The sequence below is a fragment of the Wasmannia auropunctata genome, unplaced genomic scaffold (assembly GCF_000956235.1).
Source record: "Wasmannia auropunctata unplaced genomic scaffold, wasmannia.A_1.0 LD336026.1, whole genome shotgun sequence".
In the NCBI taxonomy this organism is placed as follows: domain Eukaryota; kingdom Metazoa; phylum Arthropoda; class Insecta; order Hymenoptera; family Formicidae; genus Wasmannia; species Wasmannia auropunctata.
In genome coordinates, this window is record NW_012026864.1 from 2,362,255 (window position 1) to 2,377,011 (window position 14,757).

A 14,757-nucleotide genomic window follows, 5' to 3' on the forward strand; every position below is an offset into this window, starting at 1 on the left:
TATTCGAAACGATTACCGGGAATCGCGCGGATTGTTTGTTGCCGTGATTGATTTCATTTGATTACCCATGATGGCAATCCCCTCGGCGCGGTTCGGCGATTCGAAGAGATTCGTTGCGGCCGCTGTGCAATTTCTTCAAATCGCTTTAAACTGCACTCGTGCCTCTTGTCGTATCTCCATGGCTTTATTTCTTAATCTCAATTCCATGGTTATTAAACAGAAAGTTAAAGCTGTGGAATATGTAAATTCGATGGTACCTACCTAATGTAATTTTTCATTTATTCATTACATCTTGCACCTGCAAATCTTTACACTAATAAAAATTTGAGGAGACAAACGTTTCCTTCATTATTTTCTTTATATCATGTTTGTGCTGCGTATTGCTGTAAAAAAAAATTTGCCCACGACTTATGAAGAATTGGAGCATTGTTAAAAGCACGCCTTAATATTTTTCCTTGTAACTTGCATATTTTTTCTACTTAATGCATATCGTGTAAAAGTTTCAAATAAACCCAATCGCATCGTCGAGAAAGGACAATCGACGAAATTCGGTCAAATCAAGATTAGGTATTGTTTTAATAACAAAAAACAAATAGGGCGATACAGAAAAAAGGGGAAAACGGAAGCGCGCGGTTTTTGGTTTACGCCGTTATGATTGGAAATTCACAGCAATCTCGCGCGCGACGCTCCGGCTTCTCTCTCGTTGACGCGAGCGAAAACGATCATCACGTCGCGCACGCGTCGCGCTGCACCGGCCGCCAGCCGCGCGCGGCGACAACGCGGCGACGGCGCGGCGTGCGGTGCGAGTGCGAGGGGGACGGCGGCTAACGTCGTCGCGCGTCGCGCCGAGGGCCAGCCAGCGAGAGCAACGAGCCGGCGATGAGCGGCGCGAGATGGCGCGCGCGCGCGCTTCGCACGACGCGATTGGCCGGCCGGCGGTTGACGTCCGCGGCGTTATCGACCAATGAGCGTCCCGCGCCGCGGCGACGTATCTCGACTCGCCGTGGCGAACTTCAGAGACGAGGTGGACCGACTGGTACACGATTTACCGCGGCGACTCGCTTTCCCCCTCTCGCGCTCGCTCGTACCTTCTCTCTTTCTTTCTCTCGCTCCCTCCCACTCCCACCACTCGCTACCTCTCGCTCCCGCGCGCGCGCTCCGCCGCCGTCCGTCTCGCTCGCACGCACGCACGCATACTCTCTCGCTCCCGGTTCTCACCGCGACTTCCTCAAATCTTTATTTCAGGCTCGACCGCGAACTCGGGGCGAACTGGTCGAAGCGCGCGCGACCGCCCCGGTTTTTTAACCGTCCTCACGGCAAGCTCACCGCAAGCGCGGCTACCGCCGCTGCCGCCACCGCCGCCGCCGCCGCCGCCGCCGCCGCCGCTGCCGCCGCTGCCGCCGCCGTCGTCGTCGTCGTGCATCGTCGTACATACGCGCGGCTGTGTGCGCCAGGGCAGCACCCGTCGGAGTCGCGGAGAGACGACGCGTGTCTAAATTTGAATATACGCTCTGGCAGCGTAGAGGAGAAGCAGTGCCGTCCGCGCGTGTTACGCCGTCGGAGCCCTCGTCGCCGCCGTCTCCTTCGCCACGCCGCACGTCGCCGTGTCGCCCCATCCGCCGTCGTGTGGTTGTTGTCACGCGTGGAAAAGTATATATTTTAAGAAAGACGCTCGTTCTCTCGCCCGTGCGATCTAGTCAACGCATCTAGTCAACCGCGATATCAACGTCGCGGATAAAAAGCTAACCTATCTCTCTCACAACCGCGCGCGCGAGACACACGAACGGAGCCGAGCGCACGTAGTGACCGACGCACGCGTGCCGACACACCGACCTAAGAATAAATTCCACGACACGCCGCGACACGTTCTCATACCGAGACACGTCCCTATAAATATTATCGTGCGCCCTTTTTGCTAGAGTGATTCACGGCGAAGGTGAAGGAAGTGGAGTAAGAGAGAGAGAGAGAGAGAGAGAGAGAGAGAAAGAAAACGAACGTAGAACGAAGACAGGAGGAAGAGGAGGACTCGACTCGGAAATTGGCGAACGTTTCGCGGTTGATTTTTCTCCACTCGACACGAGCCGCGACGCGAATCGTCGGACAGCAGCGAACGAAGACCGGAGTCGTCGCCGACGGAGAAAGCAGAGTGTCGCGCGCGCGATTCGTGCTTGCGTACGGCCGAGAGAGGAAGAGGAGTAAGTCCGGTTGGAGAGTGTGCCAAAGAGGGGAAAAAAAACGACCGCCCGATAGAGAGACCACAACGACGACGAGAGAGAGAGAGAGAGAGAGAAGAGAGGAGTCCGTGAGTGTGCCTGTCGGTTGATTCCTTCGCTCGTTCGTCGGTTCGGCGTGGTATCGGCCAGCGACGACGCGAATTAGTGTGCGAGAATCAGCATCCGGCGGAGGAGGACGGAGAGGAAGGAGAGCAAGGAGGTGGTGGAGGAGGAGGAGCAGTAGCGACAACAACAGCAGCAGCGGGAAGTTTTGTTTTGATCGGCGAACGATCGCGCCGTCCCACGATCCTCGGCCTCTCTTTACCCGCGTCTCTCTCCGTCGTGCGAGGCGGCCGCGGGGGTGCTGTATCGCGGTGTGGGGAGATATCGATCGCGCGCGCGGGACCATTGACGTCGTTCTGGAGAACGGCCGAACGTCGTGAGCGAGAGAGAGAGAGAGAGAGAGAGAAAGGGACACGACGAGACGCGCGACGACGACGATACCTTCGTTGTCGGCGATCCGTCGGCTCTCGCACGTTCACTCGCTATAGCTAGTCGGCGGTGCGCGTTCCTCGTCGTCGTCGTTGTCGTCGTCGACGACACGCGCACGCACGCTTGCACGCGGCGCGCAAGCCTCTCGAGCGAGATCGCGATCGCGGCTCGGCGCGGTGCGGTGCGGTGCGGCGCGCCGCGTCGCGGCGCCGATCCCGAGGATCGCCCGCTCGCTTGCTTGCTCTCGGCCTCGCTCTCGTTGACGCTCTCGCGGGGAAGATCGATCGATACGCCGCGCGGGCTCAGCAAGGGACTCGGCCGACCGACCTGACTCCCGCCGTCGACATGCCCCGCTGATGATCCAGTAGGCTGCGAGATCCCGGTGAGTTTACCAAATTCGCAGTATAGCAGCGGCGAGGGGGAGAAACCCGGGGTTGAAAGAGTAAAGAGAGTGAGGAAAGAGAGAGAGAGAGAGAGAGAGAGAGGAGCGCGGATGGGAGGATGGAGAGAAACAGAAACGCTCTTTCGGTCACGGTGAATCTCCGTTGAGAGATCTCTCCTTCTCCCCCTTTCCTCTCCCCCCCTTCTCCCCACTATCGATGTTTGTTAGGTATGCGTGCACGTCTTCTTGGACCTCGTCCAGGTCGGTATCTTCGAGCGCGCCTGTCTGACGCGCTCGCCGTCTCAAGACTCCTCGATCGCACACCGTGCGATCCTCGCGCGAAGAAGGGAAGTCGGGCCGGCCAAGATTCACTTCGCGTGAGATTTCTCCGGTCTGGATGGAGAATCTTCGCGTCCCCCCCCCCCCCACACACACATACACACACCCACTCTCGTTTCGATCTTTGATCCCTCCACGCGCGCGTATAATGCGATTCACAATTCGGAGCTCCGCTTTATCCGGAACGCGCGGCATTAGTTCAGGACACAATTCGCCGTAACTTCGTTATCACCGCGAACGGACCTCTCTTGTCGCTCGAGGTTTCTAATCGTTATTAAAGCAGCGTTTTAGCCACCGTTCTTGTCGGCGGTACGAGAGAAAAACGGTAATTCGACGACACTGAATAGTATAATCGCGAGTAATGCGGTAATCGCGACGATCGTATCTTACCTCTAATTCGATTGCCACTGTGTGCTTTAGTATTCCGCTTCTAATTCGATATCGGCGACTGTCTTACTCAGAGCGGTCGTAATTTCATAATCATTCCGAATTAGATCCTGTCACGATCTGACGCTCCCCGGTCAGAATTACCGGGAGTGACAAGGGTATATAATTCCCCTGGGATACACATTCAATATTATTTTATTGATAATGTAGAGCACAGAGGGGAGAGGAGCCGGGGAGCTCGGCGCGGAACGATTGCGGCAAGAGAGTTGCAACTTTTATAAAGATGGAACAATCGTTTTCTACGAATGCACGTTCGATACGGTTAATCATTCTCCTCAAGCTGGAATTAATGCTGCGCTGATAAGACAATCAGAGGAGCGTGTGTGCGGTATTACATTGTTTACGTTGACATGTAGTAGTAATTCCTTTATCTAATTTATAGCCGGGGCTAAAGGAGATTACATAATTTAAATATTACATAATTTATAGCCGGGATATGGAAAGCGACGGAAAAAATGAAGAAGAGGCGTGAATTTCTCTGGGAATTCGATAATTGTTCCCGCACAGATTCCATTCAGGAGAATCTATATTTCGTGAAAAAAGAACGTTTTTTTTTTCGTTCCTGGAAAGCGTCCCCAAATCAACGTCGCGTTTCTCGATAGTATAACTCGTTCAAAAATCCTAAAAAAGTAATAGTTATCGCTTATACTATGTAATAGCGATTGCGTTAACATCGTTTGCTGAAATCTCTTAGTTCATTATCATATTTCCGTTTTCATTATAGCTATGTTATACGAACGATAGGTTCGTTATCGTTGACATAATATGATTTATATGCATATTAAACGCACCACGATACATTTAATGCACATATAAATTTTTCTGAATATTTTTGAAATCTTTAACTTAAAAATTCACGGCAAACTGTGCGACGCACGTCTGCGAATTTTGCTTGTGAACGAACGTGTGAAGAAGTAAAGGAAAAAACGTACATTGTGCATATTAAGCCGGAGCATTAGTGACGTAAGATACACGAAGTGTTGTTTAGCATTGTGAACCGCTGATTGGGGGTTACTAATTCTTTTTTTTTCTCTCCTGTCGTATCGACTTTGTTAGGTTGACCGAGAAAATAATGGGGACCGAGCTCTGTTCTCTCGCTCCGATTAAAGACGCCCTCCCTTCGCAGAACACGAGAGAGAAAAGAGTACGCTGCTCACGGTATCCACCGTGTAATCTGAGGATCACGCCTCTGTGATAAATTATATCTCCTGCCCACGACGAGATACTTAATCAGATCCTTAAAACAATATTCGATCATCTGGAACGCAAGCGCACGCGCGCGTCATGGGAATTTTATTCGGGGCGGAGAAGAAAAAAAAATTGCGGAGCGGAAAAATTCGATATTTCGGGATAGACCAATTTTGTTTTTGTTTAATCTCAAAAGATTGCGTAGAAGTAGTATCGTGGTAAAACAATCAAGGTTCACGTAATCCATAATACAGATAAACATCAGATTTTCGAAACGTCAACTCGCCCGCTTTTCATTCGAATTATCGTATTGTAACTGTAATATTTCTTCAGCCTTTAATTTATTCGCAGCGGTACGCACTATGACATTCCGGATGTATTTTCTTTCGCGTAAAAATATTTCTGACTGCGCGTTACGCGCAGATTGAGAAACGCTCAACTTTTTATTTTATACACGCCGCCGTTATTTTACTCGGAATACCATAAATCATCGATGGTCGTTTTGATCGGTTCGCTATCTAGCGCGCGGGCATCGGTGCGGAATCTGCGCAAGTTTGCACGCATAAACGATCCGACAAAGCGACATCCTAACGAGCCGGCATAGTTGTTAGTCGAGCGAAGATTCCATCGAGTAACACGTACACACGCGCACAGACGTACAGGTCTGAAATTATCAGCTACAAGGATAAGATATAAAGAATAAGGCATAGATAGATAGATAGATAGATAGAAGTTTATTACGTATCCTTCAGCGGAGCTTCAGGAAACGGAAAAAAGAATGCGATAAACAGTCGTTTTTCTTTTCACTCTTAATTCTACAACGCTAGAATGTTATTTTTGCCGGCGACAGGATTATTATTAAAGTAATAATTTCTAAATCAATCTATTGGCTCTCGCACTCGAGCGTTATTCCGAATATTTCTTTTCAAAGTAACGAAGTAGAAGAGTGAGAAACGAGAATAGACGCACGTAATATTTTCTTCGAATAATACTCCCGTTTAATACCTCCCGTAATAACACCTCGTTCGCGGCGCGACTCTTAAACTTGCCACCACGTATATTATATACGTCGTATCTCGCGTTTCATTGTGCCTCGACCTCGGCGCATCTCGCGCGATAATCCTTTGAATTCGATATTGGCTCGGTCGCGGACACAATCGCCCGGGGCTGCGAGATAAGGCACGAGTTTTATCAGCTGGACCGTATACGCGCGCGCTCCTCTCTCGGCGCGGCGCGTGTGACGTGTACATATCTCGTCAGATAGCAACCGCTCCGCTCCGCGGATCGGAGGAGGACGCGCGCGTAGCCCGCGACTCCGCTATCGGCCGATTATTAATCGACGCCGAGAGTAACGAGATGCAAATGAGCCTCACGTGTCTCGGTCGCGCCGCCGCGAGACCGGCTCGCCAGTGAAACGGACGCGCGAATGATTGAGCACGGGCGCTGTTCGCGCGGCGCTCGAGCGGAAACCTGCTCCCGTGTGTCTCTTGCCTTCTGATAAGAATTTCATAATTTTCAGTGACTCTTTTTTTCCCCCCTTTCGACTCCGAGGTGAAGGTCGAGCGTTGCGTAACATCTCGCGGAGAGACATTTAAAAGCAACATCGTATTAGGCAACGTAAGAGAGAGGAGTCATACGATACGCGCTACGTGTGTTTATTATATCGTATAAAATTTGAGTTTGCCAATTCTTTTTTTCTCACAACTAATTTTTCTTCCAATTATCCTCCCTGGATCGTCGAAGTTTTCCTTGTGTGGCTTATATACCGCCGCACCGCGAGCAATCGCTATATATGACGCAATATTTTCATCGCGTTTCGATACGCCGCGCCGCAAGTTGTTGGCGGATACTATAATACGTACCGATAATGGACTTCATATATATTACATCCGGATTGTTCCAAATCGTTAACCGAAGAATTGGTCCGTGGTAGTGTTTGAACAGCTGTTAGCGTCCCGCGCCTAAACAACATTGTCAAAACGAAACCCGTAATTCCGCGCCAGCCCCGTGCGAATTCTTCGCACCCGCGTCGGATCGACGACGCGCCGTTGGGATAATTTTGCGTCGCGCGACGGCAAAATTATCCGGCGGTTTATTTCCGATGTTACCTTATTGTGCACCGCCGTATAATATTATGCTCACTCGCGCGTTCCTGACATCGTATATTTCCACTTGTGCGTCTACTCGCGCGTCCCTGGCGACGTTATAGGCCGCACGCGGTGTGTGTGTATGTGTGTATGTGTGTGTGTGTGTTGTGTGTGTGTGTGTGTGTGTGTGTGTGTGTGTGTGCAGCAGGCTCTGCTGACTCTGGTCGCTGACCCTCACTCCGCCGGCGGTGACGGTGTACGCTCTTGTATAATAAACCGAATTCGATCGCGGGAGACACGTCGAGCGTGGCTTTTCCTAGATCTCACCGCCGCACATCGCCGGGTAAAGATAGCGAAGGGGGATATATAGCGGGCGCGCGCGAGCGCTCTATGTCGCTTTTCATTCACTAGTCGCGCGCGCGCGAGTAATAATTTATCTCCACTTTCCCCCCGCCCTCCCCCCCTCCCCCTCGCGCTTTCTCACAGATTGGAAAAGCCGTGCCTACTGCGCGGGAAGCAACAAATATACATATACACTTATACTTACATGTGCTGCATCGATCGATCACACGCGGAACGCGTCGATTCCGCGCCGAGGTGGCAAGACGTACGGTGATACCGCGCGACACGTCCGACGACGCCGAGAAATCATTATCCCGCCAACTCGGGAACTCCGGAATGACGTTGGGAGGCGCAGGGAGGAGGAGTTCACGCTTCCGTTCCCTGTTCCCTCGCGCGGCATTTCGCGAATAATATCCGTCGTGAAATCGAGTTTTTTAATTCGGGCGTCGATATAGACACATCGGTATAGAACCATTGCTCATCTGGTCAGTGATAATCTAATTACTGCTATAATGTACAGAAAATCGAGAAAGGTGGAGTTATATTAGACACATAAAATAGTCACGAAGTTTCGAACTTTGAAATCTTCTTGAAATTTTTTTTTTCCTTTTCTTGAGGGGAAATCGATACTTTACATCGGTTGGCCTTCCTTCGAGTTGTTCGCCTCTTGCCAGAGCTTGGTGACCCTTCAGCGTATTTCTATGGTATGCGCTATTTACAATTTACACAGACATATAACAGTCCTACAGTTTTAACGCCGGTTCCGAACGGCCTAATTAGAGGGGTTTTCAAGATCCACAAGATATACTCCCGGTGGTTTGCCATTGCCTTGGCAATACATCGGTTGTAATCGATAATAAATTTTACATCGAAAACTTAAGCAGTTGACGTAAATCATGGGTTGGCATGTAACAACGCCCGACTTAGTTTTATTAATTATGAAGATTACGAAGCTTCCCCGTGGATATATTTTCAATTAAGGAGGCACGCTATATCCCGTGTACATTTCGTATGTAACGCACGGGAAACTCAATTTAATCTCGGGGGATGGAGGGTGGAGGGGGTAAGATTATTTTACGCACGGACGACGTTGAAGGATCTTAATATAGCTCCGCAATTAGCACCGATAAATATGAATGTCTCTAATGTTTCTTTACGTCCAGAATGTAAAAGCGACAAAATCGAGAGTTGAATGAGGAGATTATAGAGATGCGTAACTCTCCATTTTCCACATTTCGAGATTTGCAGAATTGTTGTCGCTCCTTTCTTTCCTTCCCCCCCTCCCTCCCCCCTCTTCTCTTCGATAATCGTAGCGCAAATATTAAATGTTGGTTTTAGCATGCGCGCGAGCTTTATTTATATCGCTCGGGCGGGAATCAACAAACGTTTTCGCCCACTCGATCGTTCGTGTACGCCGCTTTTGAAACGTAAACAACGGGATTCGCGACCGATAATTCTCTCTCGGATATAACGTCTGGGTGTACGTAAAAACCCTGGCTTTAACTCGCCCGTTCTAATTCTAACCCCCTACTCCTTGAACTATATTTACTAAAGCTTTTCCCCATTCATCGCGAGCACGCGATGTGTCGTTACGTGAATTAACGCGCGGAGCGGTGCGACGCGGCGTGGCGCTTGCACCGTTTTACCCCGTTATTTTCGTCGCGCTTCATTTTACACCGCGCGCCTCGTATCAAGATCGCATTTCATAATCGCGCCACGCACGAGACACGAGATTCAATCGCGCGCGGGCTACAATCGCGACGTCACCTTTCCTCCCCTGATTTGCGGTTCGAAGGAACCGCGACGAATAGCGCGTCACGTCCCTTATTTACCGATGATCCTTATCTCGCATGTGCTCGCAGTGACGAGTAGTCGATGCTAATGTAAGTTGAACCGATGAACTGGAAGAGAACTTGAAGAGAAAATATGAGTCACAGAACGTAAGCGTGACGTCGCATAAAACAAATTAAGAAAGAAGAAACGAGTAATGCGGCTAAATTATTCAAACAAATAAGCGAGTTAAATACAAGCGTTATAATGTTTTGCGTTATAATTGAGGATAGTTTTTTTTCTTTTTTTTTTCATAAAACTGAAAACAAAATGCGGAAAATGTACACATCAAATCTATCATTACGGTACTGCACGAGCGTCGCTTTAAACGAGTTTTTAACGTCCTTCGATTACATCGTGTAGGTGGGAGATTAATTTACCTGATTTACATGTTAACTTTACATGTTAACTTTATAAAAAGACCAGGTTGCGCGACGTAATTGCGACGACGGGAGTAATTATACATCGAGCATGCATCACGGTGTGTCGAACGTGCGACCGAGAAGAAACGCGAGGAACAAGTAGACACGAGCGAGGATGACTCGTCATCGAAGCGCTTCGTCATTCGTACTTAGCAGTTGTTGTATTCCGTCTTCTCTCTTACATAACGATATTCGCGGTGTAAGTATCGTCGGTGTGTATTCGCCGCGATCAGGTGTACACGCGCGGTAAGGCATGAATACTTCGAGGATCGCGGCGACGGCGGCGGTTTCCCGAGCTCGGCCCGCGGTCTCCTCCCCCTCTCGCCGATAACGTATGCAAATTTCATTAATATTTGAACAGCTTTCGGACCACCGACGCCCGTAATTGAACCGTTAGAGTTATCGTCCGAAATTAGGGCTCGTATATGCGTGCGGCAGCGAGGATCGATCGGTGATTTTCTCCTCGCGAACGATATCGCCGAATTGCCTTTGTCATTTTACGCCCGTTATCCGCCTACTGCTTTCGCGTGTTTCGCCCGTTTTCTCCACGGCTTACTCCCTTGGCACGCGCGTGCGCGTTTTGCCTGTATTATAATCTAATTCTCGCTATTTAACAGCCAATCGAAGAGTTGAGATGTAAAACTGTGCCCTGTTCTTAATGCCCGCGGAAAAAAATTTTATGACATGCTCGGATAGTGTATTTAATAGACTTTATATAATAAATTCGTATAATATTTTTACAGTTGTAATACAATACAATATTTTTTTCTGAGAGGTGTGCATAGAGCGAGAAGAGCCTTCTTATATAAGAATCGCGTTTTATAGATTTAAGTGTATTATTCTGTACGTAAATGTGATATTAATTTATCGTCTGTTTTCTTAAATTCTAATCCTACTGATATTTGTTTGCGTCATCATTTTACTCGATAAGCCTTTAATAAGTTAAACAAATACTATGTGTATATTTAGTACATTTACGCAGAATTTTACGTTTTTATTCATGCTCAATAGTACTGGTTGCATATTTCTCTCGCTGTATTTGCGAATCGTGCCGTGGCAACGTTAATCGCATCCCCGTTGCTGATCGATAAAGTCCGATCGATCGGGCAGCTGCTCGGCAAGCCGATCGGGGAACGTCGTAGCGATCTCGTGTGGAAAATGAAAATTCCAGAACGGACGGTAGATTGTAACAGCGTTTCAACTGCCATTCGCTTCCGTTCACACGCCTCGATTAATCGCGCTTCTCTATCATCAAGACATTACTGGCTCTCCGGCTGTGTGTGTGCGTATGTGGCTCACCACATCTACTCTCTCTCTCCATCTTTCTCTCTCTCTCTCTCTCTCTCTCTCTCTTTCGCTCTTTCTCACACAGGCTTTACTCGCAGTAGGACAGCGCGCGCAAGGGGGGGAATAGGGGCCAGGGGGAGAGCACCTGTGCAAGGTTGAAGAGTACATCACACGACCACTCCTTGTTTGTCGCAACCTGTTAACGCGCCGCCTGTTCGCGTATGCCGGCGCGCAACAACCCTTCTTCGTCGTTCAACCGACGGGAAAACTTTAGGGCGTGTAATCCTCGGCAACCGGTCGACCGACCGACCGACCGACCGACCAACCGACCGGCCGGAGCCAGCCGGCTGGCCAAGCAAGCAGGCAGGCAGGCAATCAGTCAGCCAGTCGGCCAGCCAACCGGCCGGCCGGTCTGCACTTGTGTGATCATCCCGGATTATCGTTCTTCGTCGTTTCTCAAATCCGCTATTGAAGTCGGCCGAGACCGCGCCGCCGAGAAATCGATCCTCTGACGCAGATCGGCGAACGAATGGTGGTGGTAGTGGTGGTAGTGGTGGTGGTGGTGGTGGCGGTGACGGTGGCGACGGAGGCTCGTAGTGGGGTGGTGCACCGTGCACCCCGTATAATCGGATCCCTCCACGAGAGCTTTTCCCTTCGTCACCACGTATCGCACCGACCCGACTACGTTGCATCGCATGCCGCAAGGCACTCGAGAACGCGTGTACCGCGTTTAGCACCACGTATGCGAATAGGAAACTGACTTATATTTCATTAGCTTTGCGAGTGCGAGCAGCGGCTGTCTTTCTCTTACAATATTGTCCTTGCCTGTTTCGTAAGAAAAAAATCTATAATATAAAAGAATTTAATATTAAATCTGTAATACGAAAAAAAATATATATATTAACGAAAGATACAAAACGCAAAATTGGAGCGGATAATCGCACTTTTAGTACTCCCCCCGTTTGTTGAGTATATGATGAGAGACATAAAAATTTTATGTGTGTGGACGGCAGAGTTTGTTAACGTTTGTTCTTATCATGTAATTGCTTATAGCTATTTGTTAGAAACTGCTAATGAACGACGACAGAGCAGTACGAGTTGCAGGTCTATTCGCAAAATGATGGGGCTTATTTCGTCCAAAACAGAATTCTTCCAAAGGACCAATCGTACGCGTCAATTATCATTACATAAATAATAATCGTCTTTGTAAACGCGAAAGTTCCGAGCGGAATATTATTACGACTTCGTTGCTCTTTTCTTAGTTCCAGCCATTACCTCTTATCTCCTTCAGGAAAATATCGTTACGAACGCTATTTGCGCGGGGAAAGAGATCTTCGGAGCTTAGAAAAAGAAAAAAAATGCGAGCGAAATAAAAACGTACAAAGTATACGCAAATAAGCTCGTCGTTATCAGTATAGCTATATTACGTAGCTAGCGTCGTTATTTCCCTGGCCGATCGTTTGCATGGTAATATTACACAGCCAAATTACAGACACGTGTCATATTGTAAAGAGTTCGCGCGCGCGCGCGCGAGCGAGCGAGCGAGCGGGTATCTTTTCAATCTTGCGCGACTATCAAACTTTTTCGCAAACGCAAGAATCCTTTCGCTGAACGTGACCTTCGTCACTCCGCTTCGTATCAATAGCGATAAAATTCTTGAGTCACAACATTGCCAATTGGCCGCTTTATCGGACAGCGCGTTGCACAATGAGATAACAATACGAATCTCTACGTCTATATCGCAGAATTGTCTCTCTCTCTCTCTCTCTCTCTCGCTCTGTCTTCAGCTCCCAAGTACATCCGCGCTGATGATGCTTTAGATATCGCTAGTTTCATCAAAAGCCGCTTCGCGTTGAAAATGGACGGTGCACGGATGAACTTCGCGTGTCAAATATTTTATTTTTAGCGTATTTAAATGTAAAATTAATTAACGAACTCTCTCCCGTTTGTTCATCAATTTGTACGTGTTTATCTCCTGACACGTGGAATGCAAAACGCGCGAGTTAAGGCATGAAGAATATCACGAATTGCTAAGTGCTTTTTTTTCTGTTACTTTAATAATCTAGGCACTCAACGTTTCCCATTAGAATTCTTAACTCCAGTTCTATTCGAAAGTAAAATGCATGCCGTGACGTTACGAATTTACATTACTCTTGCTCAACGAACTTTTCGGACTCGGGGGAGGGGGGGGGACTTATATCGTGGAAAACGTAATTGGAGACATACGTCGTCGTTCGATACGAATTTCGTCTAAATTTGTGGCAAACGTGTGTAAAATACGCCGTACTGTTTTAGACCGCGCAACAGGGGTGGCCTCTTTAACTATTGAGGAGGACGAAAAGAGGAGTTTCGGGCGCGTGGTACGTCATACCTGGCCGCATCGATCGATGTATTACGCAATTTAGGACACAGTAGGCACCACCGTATTACACATTCAGGACACGGTAATGGCATTGAAGTAATAATCGCCACCCTCGTATCAGCCTCTAGAGAGAGACGGAGAGAGAGAGAGAGAGAGAGAGACACGCGTCGCTCGCCTGTCGAACTTTTCTCACGAACGTGGCGTGTCGAGAGGCAACATAGGTCACGGGAAGAGAAAAACATTTTCGCGTTTATTGCAACAAATGCTTTTAAGATTTTATAACGGGATACGATAAGCGGACAATGTGCGTGTTGCAAAAGTGAGTTATTCCGCTGAATAGAGAGGCTCGAGCCGAATCAAATTCACGAGAGATGCAAGGTTTTTTGTCGATTCAGTTTCTCTTCAAGTTCTAACAACTTCAAGCGGGGGATTGTCGAATAAATCCATCCCTCCATTCCCCTCCACGTTTCCGGAACTTTTTATTCGAACCGAGGGTTTCTCGTTTGCCGAGGATTATTAGATGTAGATCGCCCGCGTGTAGGGCGCCCACGAACTTTTCTCTCAGACCAGGGGCAGGGGGAAGGAGGGGAGATCGTATTTCACCGTTACATTTTCACCGCATTAGCGATGGATCGAAGCAATTAACGCTATCTGCCTCAATACGGCATATGGTTGCGAGAGATAAAGGAATCGCTTTCTATTTCCCATCTGACGTCATTGCCAATCGCGGTGCGCGGTGCTATGTGTACGAATACAAAGGCTTCCTTTAATTGCTTTAATTATACCTAGGCACCCAATGATTCCGAACATCGTAGGAAAGAAGTAAGAATCCGTTTTTACAGTCTGTATTATACAATTTGGGATTATCCGTTCTGTTCTCTTCACGCGATCGCGATACGTTGGACGTATCCAGTATTCACGCATCGTTTTTTTTTAATTATCATCTTTAATAAGCCGTTTTTTTTTTTAACAGGCCCGAATCTCCATTTTCTTCACTTTCTCAATTTATAAGATCGAAAATTTCGGTTGCTATAGGCTTGCTAGAGGCTTTGTTCTTAATCTCAACCATTTAAAAGAAGAATCGGGTTCTTGTAATTTCCTTTTTATCCCACAAGATCCATCCTCGATATTAGATTATTTCGTTACGCGGCGAATAAACCTCGTTAAATCTCCTATTTCGTTTGAATTTATTTTGACCTATTTTTTTATTTTTAAAACGCGATAACACTCCGTATTGATTGTCGCGCGCTTTTAGATTCTACATATCATTGAAACCGTGTGGGTTTGATGCGTACGCTTTTAAATCGCATTCTAAATACATGCAGGAGAGCGAAGTGAGCGACGCGAAAATCGAATTGTCTTTTCC

General features: G+C 48.2%; 1 protein-coding gene across 7 annotated transcripts in view; it reads left to right on the forward strand.

Annotated features, from left to right (window-relative positions):
• Window positions 1–14,757, forward strand: part of LOC105452840 (myocyte-specific enhancer factor 2) — a 70,932-nt gene that overhangs the window by 46,117 nt on the left and 10,058 nt on the right. Inside the window, exon 1 of one of the 7 annotated variants that reach the window (XM_011694323.1) lies at window positions 2,992–3,087. The exons of the other annotated variants lie outside the window; for them this stretch is intronic. The gene's annotated coding sequence lies outside the window, so the exon portion shown is untranslated. Of the gene's footprint in view, window positions 1–2,991; window positions 3,088–14,757 lie in introns of those variants that run through there. 7 annotated transcript variants of the gene reach the window in all.